This window comes from Jaculus jaculus, chromosome 6 (genome assembly GCF_020740685.1).
Source record: "Jaculus jaculus isolate mJacJac1 chromosome 6, mJacJac1.mat.Y.cur, whole genome shotgun sequence".
Taxonomy (NCBI): Eukaryota; Metazoa; Chordata; class Mammalia; order Rodentia; family Dipodidae; genus Jaculus; species Jaculus jaculus.
In genome coordinates this window covers 154,421,270-154,427,354 of record NC_059107.1, presented here as the reverse complement: position 1 = coordinate 154,427,354, position 6,085 = coordinate 154,421,270, and positions in this window count along the sequence as shown.

Here is a 6,085-nt window from a genome sequence, read left to right as displayed (position 1 = left end):
TAGGGACAGCTGTGTCCACAAGCTAAAGGCCCCTGGTCCTCTCAGGGAGTCTCCCTCCACACAGTCTTCCCCTTTCAAGCTTTTGTCAGCACTCTCTCTCTCTTCCTTTATTTCTTGTGGCACTGGATGTAACAGCCACCATGTCCCTTGTGGTTCCCCTACCCGCTGCCCCGGTCTTTGTTAACAACGCCTCTGCTATGTCCTCCTTGAATTATCCCGGTCAGAGGACGGCCTAGTCTTCGGCTGGATAACCAGCGACAAGCAGGATCCAGGTTCGCAAATGAAACGTGCACTACAACCGTGTGGCTCTTCCAGTGTCACCTGCCACCATAAGAGTTCCTCCCTGTGAGGACTGCTGCTACTTGGGCAATTCCCATCACCTCCTTATCAGCATTAACTGAAACTGCTGAGGGCCAGTGATTAACAAATATTATATAGGATGCATTGATATTGGTCATCAGTTGATGGCATCTAGTATTACCCAGGAGATAAGCTCATAGGCGTGTCTGTGAGGGAGTTTCTAGGAACATGTTGTCTGAGGAAGGAAGACCTACCTTGGACTTACAGTTCCAGGTTACACTCCATCTTTGCTAGGAAGCCTTGTTGGCAGGGCCATGAGGCATTGTTCACATTTGGTCCAAATGGTTTCTCTCTCTCTCTCTCTCTCTCTCTCTCTTTTTTTTTTTTTTTTTTTTTTCCTGAGGTAGGGTTTCACTCTAGCCCAGGCTGACCTGGAATTCACTATGCAGTCTCAGGGTGGCCTCAAACTCATGGTGATCCTCCTACCTCTCCTCCCGAGTGCTGGGATTAAAGGCGTGTGCCACCACGTCCGGTTTCGCTTTCTCCTTTTTAATTCAGAAATGACGAATTTGATGCGCTGTTCAAAGATGGATTTTCTCAGTTGCTCCTGAATGTCACCTGCAAATGGAACTGTAGCAGGTGGACATCAGGTGCAGCCTGCAGGGTTTGACCAGTTGGATGCCTCCACTCACTATTCTGAAGAGCGGTCTGGTTCCCAGTGTCAGCCAATAAGAGCTGGAGTTGTCACCAGTTACCTGATCAAATCCACAGGGACAACGTTCAGTAGCTTTGCAATCAGCAAAAGTTCTTTCACCTCCGACTCTGACATCTCATTTAGACAGACATGAACTCCAGGCGTTCCAAGAAAATCCAGAAAACCTAAGAGAATAATTACAGAGGTGGTTGTGGTCGATGAATCTAACCATTTAGTAGGGTTAAGGATCACTGCCAAGAGTGATTTGGTCCCACATTTCTTTTTCTTTTTTTTTTTTTTTTTTTTTTTTTTGGTTTTTAAAGGTAGGGTCTCACTCTAGCCCAGGCTGATCTGGAATTCACTATGTAGTCTCAGGGTGTCCTCGAACTCACAGCAATCCTCCTACCTCTGCCTCCCGAGTGCTGGGATTAAAAGCGTGCACCACCACGCCTGGCTGGTCCCACATTTCTAGGAAAGTGCATGGTGGCTCTTTGTAGATACCCTGGCTGTCACCTGGCTGCCAGGGTATATTTTCTGTACTTTTACTTTCCATGTTTCCATGCCCTTAAACATTCTTGTGAGTCTCTTGAGTACAGGACATGCTAAACAGATTTAGGTTTTTAAAAATCTAATTTGAGCCAGGCATGGTGGCACTTGGGAGGCAGAGGTAGGAGGATCACCACGAATTTGAGGCCACCCTGATACTCTAGTGGATTCCAGGTCAACCTGGGCTAGAGCAAGACCCTACTTCAAAAAAAATAAAACAAACAAAACCAAACAAACAAAAATTCTAATCTGATTGTCTTACTTGGTACACCAAGTCTGTGTATGTTTACAGAATTCAATATTTGATGCTTGTGTTTGTTTTTTATCAACTTGTCTCTAGAATCCTATTTGTTTTTTGAGGTTTTTTTTTTTGTCTCTTCTTAATAGATTTCCTTTTATTCATTTTGGTGTCAATGCTAGGAAATGTATACGTTCTGTCTCTTTTTTTTGAGCAATTTTTAAAAATTTTATGTTTATGCAGGAAAGAAAAAAAAATTTTATGTTTATTTATGACAGAGAAAGAAAGAGAGAGAATGGACTCTGACTTCCAGCCACTGAAAACAAACTCCAGATGTGTGTACCCCCTTGTGCATGTGGCTAATGTGGGTCCTGGGGAATTGAACCTGGGTCCTTTGGCTTTGCAGGCAAACGCCTTAACTGCTAAGACATCCCTCCAGCTCTCTTGGAACTATTTTTTTTTAAAAAAATAAAAACTTTTTCCTTGTGTATTTAATTTGGCGAGGTCTAACATCAGAGCATTTTAACAGCTCTCCTGCCTACAGAAGCTCCTCGGAGCACTTTGGTCTCATCAGTAAATGGTGCTATTGCCCTCCAGGGCCTCAGTTGCATTCTTTTTATTTTCATGTGTGTGTGTGTGTGTGTGTGTGTGTGTGTGTGTGTGTGTGATGTGTATTGAGTATAGGCATGTTTGTACGTGTGTGCACACACATGTGAAGGGCAGAGGTTGCCCCGCGGGTGTTTTCTTTGATCACTCTCCATCTTACCTGAGGCTAGGTTTCTCACTCAAACCCAGAGCTTGCTGATTTGGCTAGTCTAACTAGCTAGTTTGCCTCTTGTGTCTGCCTCATGAGCACTGGGATTATAGGTGAGCCACCACACCCATCCGACATTCACGTGGGTGCTGGAGATCCCAACTCAGGTCCTTTGCTACTGAGCCATCTCCCCAGCCCCTGTGTCCCTTGTTTAACCTGTACATAGGGTGGGTACGTCTGGGTTCATATGTAAGTGTATGAGTCAAAGTTTGATCCAGACTCAGAATCACCAAGGAAGAGTGAAGACAGAGCCTGACATCTATTTGGAGAGTTTGATCTGATCTCACTTGTGGGAGCTGCCACCCAAGTCCAACCTGAGTCCCGTGTGCCCCAGAATAGCTATGAATGTAGCCCAATACTGAATTGTAATCTTTCTTAAAACATGATGAAAAAAAAATTTTGTCATTTTTTTTTTGTGTGTGTGTGACTCAATTATACTGTTCTTGAGTATGAGCTCTGTAGATAACAATATCAAGTCACAATCTCAAAAGGCTGGATACCCCAAATGATACCCCTGCGTCTGGGTCAGTTCTGCTAAGCAAATGGCCAAGATTAGAAGGACGTGAAATGGGAGATACAAGAAGAAACTAGCGCTGTTAAGTGCCGTGTGATGGGGCAGGGGGAGACACATCTGTCTCTCACCATTTCCAGGTCTCCAGATAACTGGTTTAGAACAACACACTTTGAAAAACCTACGAATGTGACCTTACATGAAGATGGGGTTGTTACCAAGGGAATCAAATTAAAATGACAACCTTGCACTGATAGAGACAGATGTGCAGAGAGAAGATGACAGGACCCGGAGGACACTACCTCTGTCCAGGAGAGGGACCCAGAGCACATCCTTCCCTCGCAGCCCTCAGAAGGGATGCCACATGCATTCCAGTGTGACCCCGTTACTCTCCTTCCTCAGGAGGGACGCCACATGCATTCCAGTGTGACCCCGTCACTCTCCTTCCTCCGTGTCGCTGGTTTCAAATGCATTGCGTTTCCATACATGATAAGCCCAACAGCACAATTTCATACATTTTTTTTTTTGCAATTGATTTTTAAATCAGTTAGGAGAAGAAGGAAAAACAAAGATAGAATTGCACTATCCGTTATCATTAACTGCATTATCACCTTTTCTAAAACTCTCATTCCGTGTGTATGGATGTGAATTATCTTCAGGCGGCCCGGGCACTTTCTCTCAGGTGAAGAACTTTCTTTTGCATGTGTATGTGTATGCGTGGCTAGTGCGCATGCGTGCACATACAGATTCCTTGGAGTGTTTTGAATGCGCTGATTGGTGTTTTCCTAACCCTGGAGATATTTTCCACCACGGTCTCCTTTTTTTTTTTTTGTCTCCTTTCTTCTCTACCTGGTAATGCCATGATGCTCATGTTGCTCAACTTACTGACAGCCTATATTTTTTTCTGAGGTTTTGCTAACTGGTCTTCATCTGTTCCTTTCTTCTCGAGATTACATAATCTCGTTGGCAGTAGCTCTCTTATCAGCTCTTTTATCCTTACTTTAGCCAATTCGAATCTAGAATTGAGACCTAGCAGATTTCTCATTTCAACTGTTAACAATTTTGACTCCAGGAGTTCAATTTAGTTTTGCTTCTCAAACTTACTTTTGTTTTGATATTCTGTGTTGAGTGAGTCATTGTTCCTATATGCTCTTTTAGTTTTTTTAATTGTATTATTTATTTGCTTAGTAAGGTGTGTGTGTGTGCGTGTGTGTCAGAGTCTTTTGCCTCTGTAAGTGAATACCAGATGTGTGTGCCATCTTTTACATCTGGCTTTATGTGGGTCCTGGGGAATTCAACCTGGGCTGACAGGTTTTGCATGCCTTCAACCACTGAACCATCCCTCCAGCCCTATCTTTTTAATGTTTCAAGGTTTTGAGAGACTTATGAGATTAACAGGAGGAAAGGGGAGAAAGTACTGAGGGCTTCTCCAAGAGAACGCGGGGGGCAGAGCCTCCTTATCATCTCCCATCCTGTCAAGCATATCTGAGAAGATTTGTAACATCTGCTCTGAGGTCCTTGCTTGCTAAATCCAGCTTCTGGTGCCCCTTCAGAGGCAGTCTCTGGGATCTGCTTCCTCTTACCCCTCCACAGATGGGCCCCTTTCCCTCTGTTTGGTCATTATCATAACTGTTGACAAGAACTGACCATTTCAGACAATACCTAGATAAGGATCCCACTTCCTCCTCTAAGGGTTAGTGTTGTTATTGTTTGTTTGGTTATTGGCTCATCTTTTAAAATATTTTTTAAATATTTTATTTGTTTATTTACTGGAGAGAGAGGGGAAAAATAGGCAAGCCAGGGCCTTCAGCTACTGTGAATGAATTCCAGACACCTGTACCACCTTGTACATTTGGCTTACATGGGTCCTGGAGAATCCAACTTGGGTCCTTAGGCTTCAAAGGCAAGTAAGTACCTTAACCACCTCTCCAACCCCCTCTTAAATATTTTTATTGATTTATTTGCTAACAGAGAGAGATAAGAGACATAATGGACATACCAGGGCCTCTTGCCAGTGCATACAAACTCCAGATGCGTGTGACACTTTGTACATCTGGCTTTACATGGGTACTGGGGAACTGAATCCAGACTGGCAGGCTGTGTAACCACGGAGCCATCTTCCCAGGCTTGGTTCAACATTTTAGTGTTTTGGCTAAACTAATTTTAAACATATTCCCCCCACCCCACACACCCACACAATTTGCAGCCTCTGATGTCCTTGCCCAAATCTTTCTTTCTATGTTTTCAACTCTATTTTCTTATGAGTTCCTTTATAACTTTACCCTGTACTCGGACAGAACCTAGTACCCCAGAGCTTCTTCCTGAGAGAACAATGGACTTGGGCACACACAATGCATGGGCCTCAAGACCAGGAAACACATACAATTCCTTTGGAAAGCTTGGCTTCCTCAGGATCTCCTCTAATCAGAGCAGTTCACTGTTCTGCCATTGTTTGGTCAGAGGTTATGTTTAAGGCCTATGAGTCAGTAAGGCTGGCTTGTGTTTGCCATGGACCCGTGCTTGGTTCAGAGAATTATTTCAAGTCTGAAATGTTTTCCCATCAGAGTTCTCCTGCTGGAGGCCACCCATGTATGTAGTCCTCCATGGCCCTCAAAGATGACTATAATCCCGGAAGAGCTGGAGCCAGTCCTTCTCTGGCTCATGGAGGTATTTCTGGCCTCGTGCATTTCATTTGCTGTGATCAGCATCTTGGAGCTACCCTGTCCTCCTCACTGCCACCCACCCTAAGTGCCATGATTTTTGACAGCTTCTGCAGTTGCTTTTCTTAGAGACAACAGGCCCTTTGGGTAAAGCAATGGCATCTCCATCTTTAGGGCCTGCCTTTCCTCTGGGCAGACTCTGCACCATTACATCAGAGCTGGAAACAGGGAAGTCGGTCCACTTCTCCTGGAGTCACATCCTCTTCCTCGAGTAAGTTCTGCATGGAGATTGCCTTAAGCTTCTCAGGTTTTCCTTCTTGGC